At 37.4% G+C, this 16,244-nt stretch overlaps 1 non-coding gene across 1 annotated transcript; it reads right to left on the minus strand.

The window, feature by feature from the left end:
• Positions 1-263: 263 nt before the first annotated feature.
• Positions 264-370, minus strand: LOC125582567. The gene has a single exon (XR_007320024.1). It is a non-coding gene; the product is annotated as a small nucleolar RNA R71 (small nucleolar RNA).
• Between the last annotated feature and the right edge of the window lie 15,874 nt (positions 371-16,244).

The raw sequence follows: 16,244 nt of genomic DNA on the forward strand, positions 1-16,244 counted from the left end.
TGATCAACATGATAGAGAACAACAAGTACCATGGTCTTGCTTTGGAGGATCCACTTGATTATTTGGACATGTTTGACAAGTATTGTGATTTGTCCAAGACCAATGGTGTCTCTGAAGATGCTTTCAAGCTGAGATTGTTTCCATTCTCTTTAGGAGACAAAGCTCACACATGGGAGAAGAACATCCCAAGTGACTCTATCACCACTTGGGATGAATGCAAGAAGGCCTTCTTCAACAAGTTCTTCTCTACTTCAAAGACTGCCAAGCTTAGGAATGAGATCTCTGGGTTTCAACAAAAGAATATTGAAGGCTTTGGAGAAGCATATGAGAGGTTCAGAGGCTACTTAAACCAAAGTCCACACCATGGCTTCACCAAAGAGAGCTTGCTTAGTACTTTCTACAGAGGTGTCTTGCTTAAGTATAAAAGCCGGCTTGATACTGCTAGCAATGGTTTCTTCTTGGGGAGAAATGAAGTAGATGCTGAGGAGCTTGTAGAGAACATGGTTCAGAGTGATTCAGTCTACAGTGATGAACATGATAGGAGCAACAGAGGCAGTGAAGGAGATGATCAAGACACAAGGAGAGAGTTGAAGGCTCTACAAGATAAGATGGATTTGCTTCTTTCAGATAGAGCCAAACAAGAGAAAGTAAATTTGTTGGTGATCAGAAACAAGAGGAAATGGTTGTGGCTGATAAGGTTGATGGTCTAGAAGGTCAAGAAGAGCTATGTTTCGTTAATGCTAATGGGACAAGGTACAAGAAGGAACCTCACTTTCAATACCAAAACAACTACCATCAAAAGCCCTTCTAGAACAACCAACAAGGAAGTTACCAAGCTAGCCAGAACTACTCTCAAGGTCTCTCCTCCAAAGGAAATCAGTCTACACAAGGCCAAGTCGGATCTTCAACTCCTGCTCCACAAGAAAGTAGCACTGATGCAATGTTGAAACAGATCTTGGAGTCTCAAACTAGAAGTAAGAAGCACATTGGATATAAGTTGAAGAACCTTATGGAAGCTACATTGATCTCAACAACAAATTCTCAAACCTTGCTTATAACTTCAAGGCTTTGGAGAATCAGTTTACCTCTTTGACTTCAACCTCCAAGCGCCCAATGGGATCTCTACCAGGGAAATCAGAGCGACACCCTAAATAGTATTGCAATGCTATCCTCTCTACTACTTCTGAGATGGAGTTGAGTGATCATAGGAAAGAAGTAAATGAGCTTGAAAGACTCATGTATGGAACCAAAGTTGTTGCCAAGACTGAAGCACAGATTGTGGAGAAGGTTGGACATAGGGTTGAAGCAAAGATTGTGACAAGAGCTGAGCACAAGGCTGAGAAACCAGATACTAAGAATGTTGTCAAGAAGTTAAAGGAGGTTAAGCTGGAAGAAACCCATGAGGTTGAGCAATCACCCTATGATAAGCTCCCATTTCCACAAAGCCTTCTCACAAAGGCTCAAAAGAAGGTGATCTCCAAGTTTAGAAAAGACATGGGTGATGTAGGAGTCAAGCTTCCACAGATAATGCATGATGCTCATGTCCAAATGATGCTCATCAAGGACATTCTAGCTCACAAAGAAGAAGTAGGAGAGGTCCTAGACATCTCTACTATGCACCTTGATCCACCAGTCACACCAAAGTCCCTTCCCAAACTAGAAACCCAAGGGAAGTTCACCTTGTCTTGCTCCCTTGGTAAGTTCACACTTGATGATGCTCTTGTTGATTCTGGTGCAAGTGTGAATGTGATCTCAATGGAGATGGTGAAGAGTCTTGGGATTGAAAACATGGAGCCAAACACATCCTTACTAATGTTTGGGGACTCCTCTTCTACAACTCCAATTGGTCTCATCAAGGACTTTTATTTGAAGATTGGAGCTTGCACCATTCCTATTGACCTCACTGTTTTGAATATGGCAACTGGGAAGAGAGTTCCATTGATCCTTGGAACACCATTCCTCACAACAGTAGGAGCTTGCATTGATTTTACCAACAAGAAGGTCACGCTCCTCAATGTGAACAAAGTTGTCTCCTACCAAATAAATTCTCCAATGATGAATGTTGAGTATAGTGGAACCATCACTTGTGGAGAACTTTCCATTGAAAAGATCAAGGATGAAATGGTTGTTAGTGAAAAAGAAAGTTTTGATGGAGAATCCTCTAAAGAGATGTGTGATGAGCATTTGAAAAGTGCTAAAATGGAGGGGGTGAGTAGAGACACAAAGGCTACTCATGACAAAAAAAGATGATGAAAGAACATTACCCTCCACTTCTTGATATGGTGCCACACATTCTCATTCTTCACCCAATGAAGCTCAAGGATGGAGCTATTGAGTACAAGATCAAATGCAAGGGAAAGTATACACCATTCTCAAGTGCAATGGCCATCATAACTCCTCAGCTCCAAGATGATCCAATCAAGCTCCAAGAGCTCCTCTCCCAAGTCCTCACCATCATCCTTGAATGTGGGAAAGATCCTCCTCTTCACTAGCCAATTGGAAGTAAAGTCAAGCTAAAGACTTAAAACAAGCTCACTTGGGATGAAGTCTCATGGTATCCTTTGTATATATTTGTATATATTTTTTTCTTGCTTTATTTTGTTTGAATAAGCTTAGGGACAAGTAAGGGCAGAGACTCAAGATTTGAAAAGCTATTGTCGCGGACTCACATTGCGGAGGAGTCATGTCCGCGGGATTGGACGAAGATGGAGCGCGGGAGTTACTGCGGACGAGCATGGTCCACGAAAATGAGGCAGAGAGGTCAAGTTTTCGTGTGGACGAACCACGGACCACGGTCGCGGGTTGGAGCCGTCCGCGATCGATGCCAAGACCATCACACCCATTTTTCTTTCGGGTCAAACCCGGGTTTTTCGGGTCGACCCGGTTCGAGTTTTAAGCCTTTATAAATAGTTTTTAGACCTAATCTTAGGAATTATCTCGTTTTTTTATCTCAACATACATTGATACTTTGGAGAAAGTTGGAATCTTTAGTAATCTAATCTTTCTTTCTTGAGTAATTTGAGTCTATCTCATCTTTTTAACATGATTTCTCTTGAATCTATTATGGGTTTAAGGTTGATCATGAAGATTAGTGAGTAGATTTTTTTTGCATTCATGGGTTAGGATGATTAGGATGATTAAGTGATGATCTAGAATGTTTAGAGTAGATTAATATGTTTTCTTGCTTGATTGATTGATCTTAATGCTAATCTAGAGTTGGCCATTTTAGATTAGAAATCTAGACATTTCATTGCCCGGAAGGTGTTCGATGAAATGTCTGAGCCAACTCAATATGCTCTTAGCTTACCCTACCAAAGGCATTTGATGTTAGGGGAGTTTAGAAAGTTGAATGATCTGTTCCTAATGATTGCTTGATTGACACAAACCAAAGAAATTTGATGTTTGATCAACGAGAGTAAATGAGCTTTTGTCTTGACAAAGAATTTGTTTAGAATTGTTATCTAGACTTAGGCAAATGTGTTGATTGAATCTTTGCCATTTTAGATTAACACTACAAGAAAACACGCCGATTTCCGACGGAGATTCCGACTGACCTCAATGTCGTCGGACGTTTGTGACGGATTACTGACCAATTTCCGACGAAAACCAAAAATTTGAAGTCGTCGGAAATTCGTCGGCAATTTCCGACGGAATTCCGACGAAACATGGGTCGTCGGAATATACCGACGAACTTCCGACGACATTCCGATTAACAGTACAGTCGTCGGTATTCCGTCGGAATTTTCCGACGAATTTCCGACGAACCATGTGACCGTTGCCGACAAATATATATGACCGTTGTATAGCCGTTTGAGATTAGAAAAGACCGACGGAATTCCGACGGACTTCTTTACATCCGTCAGAATTTCGTCGGAAAGTTGTCGGAGGGCCGTAAGCAATTTCCTATAAATACAGCCCCTCCTCATTCAACTCATTCACACTTCATTCTCTCTTCATTCTCTTTAGTCATAACAATTCCGTGAAAATCATGTTTTCAGAAGTTTATTATCGTTCGTGGATGGATAAACCTCATTTGGATCCGAACACCAATTTGCTTACGGAAGAATACGTTCAAGGGATTGGAGAATTCATGAGGCTTGTTCAACAGCAACCGGATGCAAAAAGTGGTATGTTAAGATGTCCCTGCTCTACTTGCAATAATAATAAGGTTATAAAAGAATTTGATGTTTGGACTCATTTGTATATGAAAGGGTTTTCACGTAATTATAAAGTTTGGTACCTTCATGGGGAAACTGGTTATGAATATGATAGTACTAGCGAACCTTAGCCTTTTAGTGAACTTCAGCCTGATATTAGGTTAGAAGAATCTAGAACGGATATAGATTATGGTGTAGGTACTGAGCAGATGGTACATGATCATTATAGAGGGGAAAGAACCAAATCCCGAATCTAGGAGATTTTTTGACATGTTGGATGCTGGAAAACAACCTTTGTATCAAAATTGTAGAGATGGTCATTCAGTCTTATCATATGCAACTAGATTAATGGGTATTAAGACAGACTATAATTTGGCTGAAGAATGTATGGATGCGATTACTGATTTTGTCAAAGGTATTCTACCTGAGGATAACCTTGCACCGGGTTCATACTACGACGTTCAGAAACTTGTTGCCGGTCTTCAACTACCATACGAAGTGATAGATGTATGTATTGACAACTGCATGATCTACTGGAGAGCGGATGAGACACGGAATGTATGTAAATTTTGTGGGAAACCTCGTTATCAGGAGACGAGGGGAAGAGTTCTGATCTCATTCAAAAGAATGTGGTATTTGCCTTTGACGGAAAGATTGAAGAGGTTGTATCAGTGTGAGCGCACAGCAAAAGCAATGAGATGGCATTCAGAGCATTCCACAAATGGTGAGATTAGACATCCTTCAGATGCGAAGGCTTGGAAACATTTCCAGTCAACATATCCAGAATTTGCGGAAGAGAGAAGAAATGTTTATCTTGGATTATCTACAGATGGTTTCAGCCAATTTGGAAAGCATGGAAGACAATATTCTCTATGGCCAGTTATTGTGACACCGTACAACTTACGGCCGAGCTTGTGCATGCGACGAGAGTTTTTTTTTCTCTCAATTCTCGTCCCTGGGCCAGATCATCCTAAAAGATCACTAGATGTGTTTCTTCAACCACTGATATATGAGTTGCAACAACTATGGGCGCATGGTTTTGAGACATACGATGTTTCGTGCAAAGAAAACTTTCAGATGCGGCCAGTACTTATGTGGACAATAAGTGACTTTCCAGCATATGGTATGTTATCTGGATGAACAACACATGGGAGGCTATCATGTCCATATTGTCAAGATGACACAGATGCTTTCCAACTAAAGAACGGAAGGAAAACGTGTTGGTTTGACTGTCACAGAGGATTTCTACCACCTGATCATCCATACCGCAGGAGTAAGACTTCGTTTACGAAGAACAAGCAGGTGTTTGATGGTCCACCTGAGGAAGTTAGTGGGAAAGATTTGTTGAAGCAGTTTAGGTATTCTGATGCAGAAAGGACGCCAGATGTAGGTGGACATGAAAACATTCGAGTCAGTGCGGTTGGAGAGCTACATAACTGGCACAAAAGAGTATTTTCTGGGATCTACCATATTGGGAGAGTCATCTATTGCGGCATAATTTAGATGTCATGCATATTGAGAAGAACTTCTTCGATAATCTGATGAACACAGTCCTTAACATCCAAGGTAAAACGAAGGATAATTTGAAGTCAAGGTTGGATTTAGTCGATATCTGTGATCGTTCTGAACTTCACGTTGATGAGAACGGTACGGCCCCTTTTCCCATTTATCGGCTGGATGGTGCTAGAAAAGAAGAGTTCTTTGATTGGATTACAGATAAAGTGAAATTTCCTGACGGATATGCATCAAATTTGGGGAACTGCGTTGATAGAAGCGAATGAAAGTTTACTGGCTTGAAGAGTCATGATTGTCATGTAATTATGCAGCGCCTCCTTCCGTTTGCTTTTTCAGCATTATTGTCACGTAAAGTTCATGAAGCAATTGCAGGTATCTTATATTTTTACAATTTAATTTATTTTCATATTTAACAATTATGCTTATAAAAACTTAATACTTACGAAAATTATGTCTTTTATCTATGTAGGGATTAGTGTTTTCTTCCGGGACTTATGCAGCAGAGTAGTGACTGAAGAGGGTATTAATAATTTGAAGACAAACGCACCAGTCAGCATGTGCAACCTTGAGAAGATATTTCCTCCATCATTCTTTGATGTAATGGAACATCTTGCTATTCATCTCGCAAGAGAATTGGAACTTGGTGGTCCTGTGCAGTACAGATGGATGTATATTTTTGAGCGTTATATGCATCATCTAAAGAAGATGGTCAAAAATCAAAGTAGGGTGGAAGGATCTATAGTGGCACAGGTGATCAATGAAGAAACTGCAATCTTTGCTGAAAATTATTTTCCACCAGAAGTGCATACAAAACACCGAAGACCTGCTCGACATGATGATAGAGGGGAGAGAGCAACATATCATGTTACTGTCCCAAGCATGTTCAAGGAAATAGGACGACTTAGTGGAAAATTCACGAAGCGGAGACTTACGGACACTGAGCACTCTCATTTGCAAACATATTTGCTCACCAACTGTGAAGATGTTCTACAATATGAGAGGTAAAAATATTTATTCATTTATTGTTAGATTAATATTCAATAAATTTATTTCATATTGATAATATTTTTGTATATAGTGTATATATGGTGGAGTTGCGTATGACTCACAGGCATGCAACAGAAGATGAGCTTCGACAACTTAGAGATAACGGATTTGCTGCGTGGCTTCGTAGTTATGTGAGTCATATATCATATTACCCTATGCAAATGATTAGTTTAAATTTAATATAAACTAATTAACTTTTCAATCATATATGTTTTTAATATAAGCTAATTTAACTTTTCAATCATATATGGTTTGGCCAGAGGTCTTGTATTCGATGATTGGATACGCGAATTTGTGCAGGAACCAAACTATGTGGTCAAATCATATCCTAAATTTTGTACGCGAGGATATGCATTCACAAGGAAAGGTCATTCTAAGACAACATATGATGCTGGTGTTTCATCTTCTTCCGGTGACGATGTCTACTACGGCAACATAAAAGAAATATTGGAAATCCAATTTCCTGGAATGGTTGGATTGCATTGTGTAGTATTCTATTGTGATTGGTATGACACCACCCCAGATAGAGGAGTGAAGATTGATGCGTTTGGTGTTACATCAGTTCATTCGCGGCGGAAACTTCAATATTATTATCCCTTCATTCTTGGTTCGCAAGCTGATCATGTATGTCAATCTATTCATAATTTTTTAGCAATATAATTAATTAATGTTATATATTTTACTAATACTTGTATAATTGATATGTATAGGTGTGCTACATAAGTTACCCTCGGGTGACGTACAGAGACGATCCATGGGTTACTGTAACGCAAATCAACCCAAGAGGACGAGTGGATGGAACTTCTGATGATGATGAACCATTGCAACCAGAGTCTACCATCAACGCCCAGGCAGTTGAAGATTTGGAAAATGTTCAACTTGTTGAGAATTTGACTGTGTTTGGACATGATGCTGTTGTACATTCGGAGCCAGAAGCCGAGGTTGGGGAGTTTGATGAAGATTCAGAAGATTCTGATTAGTTTTTTTTTTTTTTATTGGTCCGTCGGAAATCCCTCCCAATATACCGACGACATAGCGACGACCAAGGGTTTCGTTGAAGTTTGTATAGGTCGTCGGTAATTCGTCGGTATATACCGACGAATTACCGACGACATGTGTTTCTAAAAAATTTCAATCATAAAAATCTATAAATTTAGATGCCAAAATTATGAAAATAACACATAATAAGTGTTTAGTATAGTATTAGATCGCAACCGTTCAAATATAACAACTCATTAAAATATTTATGTATGCATATCATTGTTTTCATAACATCTCATCTTAACACTCATATACTTATACAATCATATTCATATAATCTTACATTACAAAAAATGTTGTTGTGTAAAATCGTGTTATAAAAACATTTTTATTGTTAAATCTTTATGCAAATACTATATATCTTATCAAAGATATGGATTTTGCATTTAGAAACTTGTAATCAACACCCTAAACACTAAGTCGTCGGAATTCCGTCGGAATATACTGACGGACACATTCCGTCAGAATATACCGACGGACACATTCCGTCGGAAATCCAATTTGACCGGGAGAACCAAACCGCGTGAAAATTTTCGCGAATCGCCATTTGGTATATTTTAATTACACCGACGGAATACTGACGAACCCGTGTCCGTCGGAATCTTCAGATATAATAACACTTCTTCTTCCTTCTTCGTTATTTCCGCCTCTCTCTCAAAACGAACTCTCTCCGGCGATTTCTCCATCTCTGCGGCGATTCCGGCCCTTCTCCACCTCTCTTCACCGGCGAATCCTCTTCTCACCCTCATATCTCTTCCCCAAACCCCAAATCATGTAAGAATCATCCCAACCCTTCTTTTATATCAATTGTTTAGGGTTTTGGAAGTTAGATCTCGGATTTTAGGTTGTTTGATTGAAAATTCTAGGATTGAATGGATAGTTTAGGATATATAAGTTAGGATTGTTGTTTGGATTGTTGTTTTAGTTTTTTTTGGAATTTTTTTTTTTGTTAAAATTCAAAACGTTTTCATGTTCTTAAAACGTTTTTTGATTTTTAAAAACGTTTTTCAAGTTTCCAGTAATGAAATATATATAATAAAACGTTTTTAAAATTTTTCAAAAATATTTAACAACATTTTTCTATATTTATAAATTTTAAATAATTTTGTATACATATATATATATAAATCATGTATAATAAAAATTTTAAAATTTTTTATAATTTTTTATAAGTTTCCACTAATAAGCTATGTATAATAAAACGTTTTTTAAAATTTTTTATAAATATTTAACAACATTTTTCTACATTTATAAATTGTTTTATAATTGTGTATACATATATATATATATATATAAATCATGTATAATAAAAATTTTTAAATTTTTTATTATTTTTTATTAGTTTCTAGTAATAAACTATGTATAATAAAAGGTTTAATAGTTTTTTTTAAAACGTTTATAAAACCTTTTGTAAATATATAAATGAAAACATTAAAAATAGAAATGATTTGAAAATATTTTTGATGTATTAATTTTTTTTTTAGGGCCGAGGATGAACCCCGCCCCGCAGCCCGTCTTCGACGTAGTTCGGTGAGCAGTTCCCGTGCATCGGGATCGTCTCATGAACAAAACTCGGTTCCCGCATATATTCCCGCTTCAGCTCCCTCTGCCCCTCGCGCTGCTGCTCAACAGGATCCGGGGGTCATGCCAGTTCAACTATTGGTTCAACAACCAGGTCGAGAGCATCTCCCGGTTCTCCAACCCAACCCACGACGAGGATATAACACTTGGTTAGTATTTTTTTTATTTGTACCATTATGTTTTTTTCCTTTAATTAACTTGCTAACTTGTATTTTTTTTAAAGGTTCACCAAGTCGAAAAATGGCATTAGCCGGAGCATCAACCAGATGATGTACTCCATGCTCCGTTTTGGATATCCAAAGTGGAGTGTGATCCCTTCCGACGAACGAGAGTTGTGGTTTCGTCAGTTTGCGGTATAGTAACTCTTCATTTTTTTAAAGTTTTTACATTTTTTTAAATATATTTACTTATTAAATTACGTTTGTTTTGTAGCAAGAGTTCAACTCGCAATCCGATCTTACGGAAACAGTCCGTAAGAAATTCAACGAAAAGGCCATGGACTCTTATACGAAGCAGATAAACGCGTGGAAGACAGTTTGGCAGAAGAACAAGAGGCCACGGTTCATCAACGGGACGGTGTGGGAGCAGTTGATAGCTCATTGGGAGAAGGAAGAAACTGCAGAGACGTCTTCTAGGAACTCTAAGAACCGGAAGAGCGATCGTGGCGGGAAAGGTATGTATGTGCACAACCTCGGCGCTTGCTCTATGTCTACTAAGGAGGATGAACTTGTAGGTTTTTTATTATTATTTATCTTTATATTTTTAAATAAATATTTTATATATTCCTTGGCTGATAATGGCGGTTTTTTTAGATCGAAGCAAATGACGGTAATCCCGTTGATCGTCTCCAACTCATTAAGGTGGCTCACACTAACAAGACGATGGGTCAAATTCAGGACCCCGTGATCAAAGGTGTCGTTGATTTGGTGGAAGCTGAAATAGTATCTCAATCTCAGTCTCTCTCTGATGACGGCGATTCTACGGGAGCTTCAACCAACTTGTCTCTATTGCAAATAAATGAGATTGTTGAAAAGGTAATTTTTTTATAATGTCGATTACTAACTTGTCCCTATTTACTAACTTTAAATATTTTTGTAGGCGGTTCCTAAAAGGAAAGGAGGCCGTTTAGTTGGATTGGCCCGCCGTGCTTCTTCGTATCCGGCATCTTCTTCGCAAGCTCCGTATGCCGATCCCATGATTCTCGAGGAGCTACATGACAAAGATGAACGGATTGGGGCATTGGAGGAGCAGAACACCACTATCCTTTCTGAGAATGCCACTATCCGTTCGGAGAATGCCACTATCCTTGCTGAGTTGGCATCCCATAAGAAGTTCAACACTGAGATAATGCAGAAGCTAGATCGTTTGATGTCTTCGAGTTCATCTTAGTTTTTTCGGCTTTTTAAAACTTTCTGAATGTTTTTTTTTCTATTTCGGTTTGTATGAATTTTAAACTTTCTGAATGTTTTTTTTCTATTTCGGTTTGTATGAATTTAAATTCTATAATATTATTAGTTTTAAATTTCTGATTTTTTTAATTTATTAATTAATTTTTAATATAAAAAATATATATAAAAATGCAAAATTAATTCATTTTTAAAATTGGTATATTCCGACGAACTCCGGGCGTCGGAATATACCGACGGACAACGGTTCCTCGGAATATACCGACGAAGCAACATCCGTCGGAATTTACCGACGAACCAATATCCGTCGGAATATACCGACGAACAAATATCCGTCGGTATATTCCGACGAACCAATGTCCGTCGGTATATTCAGACGAACCAACGTCCGTCGGAAAATACCGAGGAATCCCCTACGTCGGAATTGTCCGAGGAACGTTCTCCGTCGGTACATAGTTTTTCCGATGAACTCTGTTCTCGTGTGTCCGCATTGTAATATCGTCGGAAGTTCGTCAGAATGACGTTTCTCGGTATTCGTCAGAAAGTCGTCGGAAGTTCTGACGAAATTCCGACGAATTTTTTTTCCGACAAAACGATACCGACGGACAGGTTCATCAGAAATTCGTCGGAATCGGTCTATTCCGACGAATTTCTTACGATTTTGGCCATCAAAATCCCCCTGTTTTCTTGTAGTGTAAATCTTAGTAATCTGAAATCAAATTCCTACACCCATGACTTCTCTTTTATCCATTGCTTAAAAGTTGCTAGTAAATTGTGTTAGAGCCTTGTTAGCTTAATCAAACCACTTCATTACATTGAATACATCTAGCTTAAGTATGAACATGAATTCTCTTTGAATTGAAACACTTAGAAATTGACTGACATCTAAAATACTACTTTGATTTGAATTTTGGACCCTTGAAAAATCCCATATCAGGTTCACAGATGGACTCTCATCTCTTATTTTGAATATTTAAATAAGATCTAAAATGTAACTTTATGTCCGTGTAGCCACAGATGTTTAGTGTCGTGGAGTTGCTTCGAAGTCGGATCTTACCGCTAGACCATCCCCATATGTTTTTTTATCCGTTTACTCTCTGTGATTTTGTCTCTTTACACAAACCAGTAAAAATGTCACTCATTCTCATGTTAACATCAGTTCTATTGGATTTGATTACTTAAGAGTTTTCCTAATCAAATTTTTTAATATCTTTGACTAGATATATCTTTGTACAAGTTTGACCTATAATCGGAGAGTCAGATGGCAAGATAACTATGAATGTTTTTTTCTGTTGACGACTTATGAAACGCTTTTGAGGGATCAGATATTTTATTTGATAAATGTTTGCAAATGTTTTCTAAGTTCAAGAGATTTGCCTAATTATTAACTATGGTTAATATATTTATTAGTCAACAATACTGCTATGCAACAAATTATTGTGACTTGCACGTATAAGGAAAAGCACAATATGAATAATTGAGTGCTGAACAAAATTAAACAACCTGAAAAAAAAACAATTGGTAAGTAAGAAGTATCTTAGAGCAACATCAACACTAAAAAATCTGAAAGTGTTTCTAAATAATAAAAAAAACAGTGGGAGAACCTGGCTAGAAGTACGTATACTTTGTTTATCAAATTTTCTCTTGCTTTATGTTTTACTGTAACTCAAAATCAAATGCAGTGGCTTAGCGCAGTGGCTTAGCGCAGTGGATTTTTATGGAAGACACAATCGTGGGGCATGAGTACTATCTTTACCACAGCATATATATATATATATATATATTTCTTTATCAATTTTTGGTACTAGCAAATATACGATTTAAACTACGGTAGTCGTCACTACAAGAAAACAGGGGGATTCTGATGGCCGAAATCGTCGGAAATTCGTCGGAATCGGTCTATTCCGACGAATTTCCGACGAACCCGTCCGTCGGTATCGTTTCGTCGGAAAAAAAAAATTCGTCGGAATTTCGTCAGAAATTCCGACGACTTTCTGACGAATACCGAGAAACGTCATTCTGACGAACTTCCGACGATATTACGATGCGGCTACACGAGACCAGAGTTCATCGGAAAACTACAATTCCGACGAACGTGGTTCCTCGGTTTATACCGACGGACAACGGTCGTCGGAATTTACCGACGAACATCGGTCGTCGGAATATACCGACAAACCACGTTCGTCGGTATATTCCGACGGAAATGAGTTTGTCGGTAAATTCCGACGGATATATGTCCGTCGGTATATTCCGACCACCGTTGTCCGTCGGTATATACCCTTTTTTTTTACAAATTAATTTTGCATTTTTATATATTTTTTGATATTAATAAATTTAAAAAATTGGAAATTTAAAACTAATAATATTATAAAATTTAAATTCATAAAAACCGAAATAGGAAAAAAACATTCACAAAGTTTAAAATTCATACAAACCGAAATAGAAAAAAAAACATTCCGAAAGTTTTATAAAGCCGAAATAAACTAAGATGAACTCGAAGACATCAAACGATCTAGCTTCTGCATAATCTCGGTGTTGAACTTCTTCTGGGATGCCAACTCAGCAAGGATAGTGGCATTCTCCGAACGGATAGTGGCATTCTCCGAAAGGATAGTGGTGTTCTGCTCCTCCAATGCCCCAATCCGTTCATCTTTGTCATGTAGCTCCTCGAGAATCATGGGATCGGCATACGGAGCTTGCGAAGAAGATGCCGGATACGAAGAAGCACGACGGGCCAACCCAACTAAACGGCCTCCTTTCCTTTTAGGAACCGCCTACAAAAATATTTAAAGTAAGTAAATATGGACAAGTAAGTAATCGACATTATAAAAAAAATATATTAATAAAAAAATTACCTTTTCAACCATCTCATTTATTTGCAATAGAGACAGGTTGGTTGAAGCTCCCGTGGAGTCGCCGTCATCAGAGAGAGGCTGAGATTGAGAAACTATCTCAGCTTCCACCAAATCAACTACACCTCTGATCACGGGGTCCTGATGCCGTAAGATCGGAGTGCCAGTTGAACTCTTGCTACAAAACAAACACAATTTAATAAGTAAATATATGTAAAAAAATGTAAAAACTTATAAAAAATGAAGGGTTACTATACCGCAAACTGACGAAACCACAACTCTCGTTCGTCGGAAGGGATCACACTCCACTTTGGATATCCAAAACGGAGCATGGAGTACATCATCTGGTTGATGCTCCGGCTAATGCCATTTTTCGACTTGGTGAACCTTTAAAAAAAATACAAGTTAGCAAGTTAATTAAAGCAAAAAATATAACGGTACAAATAAAAAAAAATACTAACCAAGTGCTATGGCCTCGTCGTGGGTTGAGTTGGAGAAACGGGAGATGCTCTCGACCTGGTTGTTGAACCAATAGATGAACCGGCATGACCCCCGGATCCTGTTGAGCAGCAGCGTGAGGGGCAGCGTGAGGGGCAGAGGGAGCTGGAGCGGGAATATATGCGGGAACCGAGTCATGAGACGATACCGATGCACGGGAACCGCTCACCGAACTACGTCGAAGACGGGCTGCGGGGCGGGCTTCATCCTCGGCCCTAAAAAAAAAAAATTAACCCATCAAACATATTTTCATTTATATATTTACAAAAGGTTTTATAAACGTTTAAAAAAAACTATTAAACCTTTTATATATATATATATATATATATGTATACAAAATTATAAAAAATTTATAAATATAGAAAAATGTTGTTAAAAATTTATAAATGAAGAAAAATGTTGTTAATATTTATATTTTAAAAAAAAAATGTTGTTAAATATTTATTAGTGGAAACTTAAAAAAAAATATAAAAAATTTTAAAATTTTAAAATTTTTACTATACATGATCTACATATATATATATATATGTATACAAAATTATAAAAAATTTATAAATATAGAAAAATGTTGTTAAAATTATAAATGAAGAAAAATGGTGTTAAATATTTATATTATTTTCAAAAAAACGTTTTTAAAAATCAAAAAACGTTTTTAAAAATCAAAAAACGTTTTTAAAAATCAAAAAACGTTTTTAAAAATCAAAAAACGTTTTTAAAAATAAAAAAAAAACGTTTTAAAAAAACAAAAAACGTTTTTAAAAATCAAAAAATGTTCCAAAAAAAACTAAAACAACAATCCTAACTTATATATCCTAAACTATCCATTCAATCCTAAAATGTTCAATCAAACAACCTAAAATCCGAGATCAACTTCCAAAACCCTAAACAATTGAAAAAAAAAAAGGTTTGGGATGATTCTTACATGATTTGGGGTTTGGGGAAGAGATAGGAGGGTGAGGATAGGATTCGCCGGTGAAGAGAGGCCGGAATCGCCGGAGAGTCGCCGAAATCGCCGAAATCGCCGGAGAGTTTTGAGAGAGAGAGGCCGCGGAGATAACGAAGAAGAAAGGAGAAGGGTTTTTATTTCCGTGGATTCCGACGGACACGGGTTCGTCGGTATTCCGTCGGTATATTTAAAATATACCAAATGCCGATTCGCGAAAATTTTCAAGCGGTTTGGTTCTCCCGGGCTAATTGAAATTCCGACGGAACGTGTCCGTCAGTATTTTCCGACGGACACATTCCGTCGGTATATTCCGACGGAATTCCGACGACTTAGTGTTTAGGGTGTTCTTTTCAAGTTTCTAAATGCAAAATCCAAACCTTTGATAATATATATAGTATTTGCATAAAGATTTAACAATAAAAATGTTTTATAACACGATTTTACACAACAATATTTTTTGTAGTGTAAGCTTATATAAATATGATTGTATAAGTATATAATGTTAAGATGAGATGTTATGAAAACAATGATATGCATACATAAATATTTTAATGAGTTGTTATATTTGAACGGTTGCGATCTAATAGTATACTAAACACTTATTATGTGTTATTTTCATAGTTTTGGCATCTAAATTTATAGATTTTTATGATTGAAACTTTATAGAAACACATGTCGTCGGTATTTCGTCGGAAAATACCGACGACATCTCCAATTTTCAATGAAACCCATTGTCGTCGCTATGTCGTCGGTATATTGCGACGGATTTCCGACGGCCATTAAAAAAAAAAAAAAAAAACTAATCCCTGCAATTGCTTCATGAACATTACGTGGCAATAATGCTGAAAAGGCAAACGGAAGGAGGCGCTGCATAATTACATGACAATCATGACTCTTCAAGCCAGTAAACTTTCCTTCGCTTCTATCAACGCAGTTCCCCAAATTTGATGCATATCCGTCAGGAAATTTCACTTTCTCTGTAATCCAATCAAAGAACTCTTCTTTTCTAGCACCATCTAGCCGATAAATGGGAAAAGGGACCGTACCGTTCTCATCAACGTGAAGTTCAGAACGATCACAAATATCGACTAAATCCAACCTTGACTTCAAATTATCCTTCGTTTTACCTTGGATGTTAAGGACTGTGTTCATCAGATTATCGAAGAAGTTCTTCTCAATATGCATGACATCTAAATTATGC

Source organism: Brassica napus, chromosome C2 (assembly GCF_020379485.1).
Source record: "Brassica napus cultivar Da-Ae chromosome C2, Da-Ae, whole genome shotgun sequence".
In the NCBI taxonomy this organism is placed as follows: Eukaryota; Viridiplantae; Streptophyta; class Magnoliopsida; order Brassicales; family Brassicaceae; genus Brassica; species Brassica napus.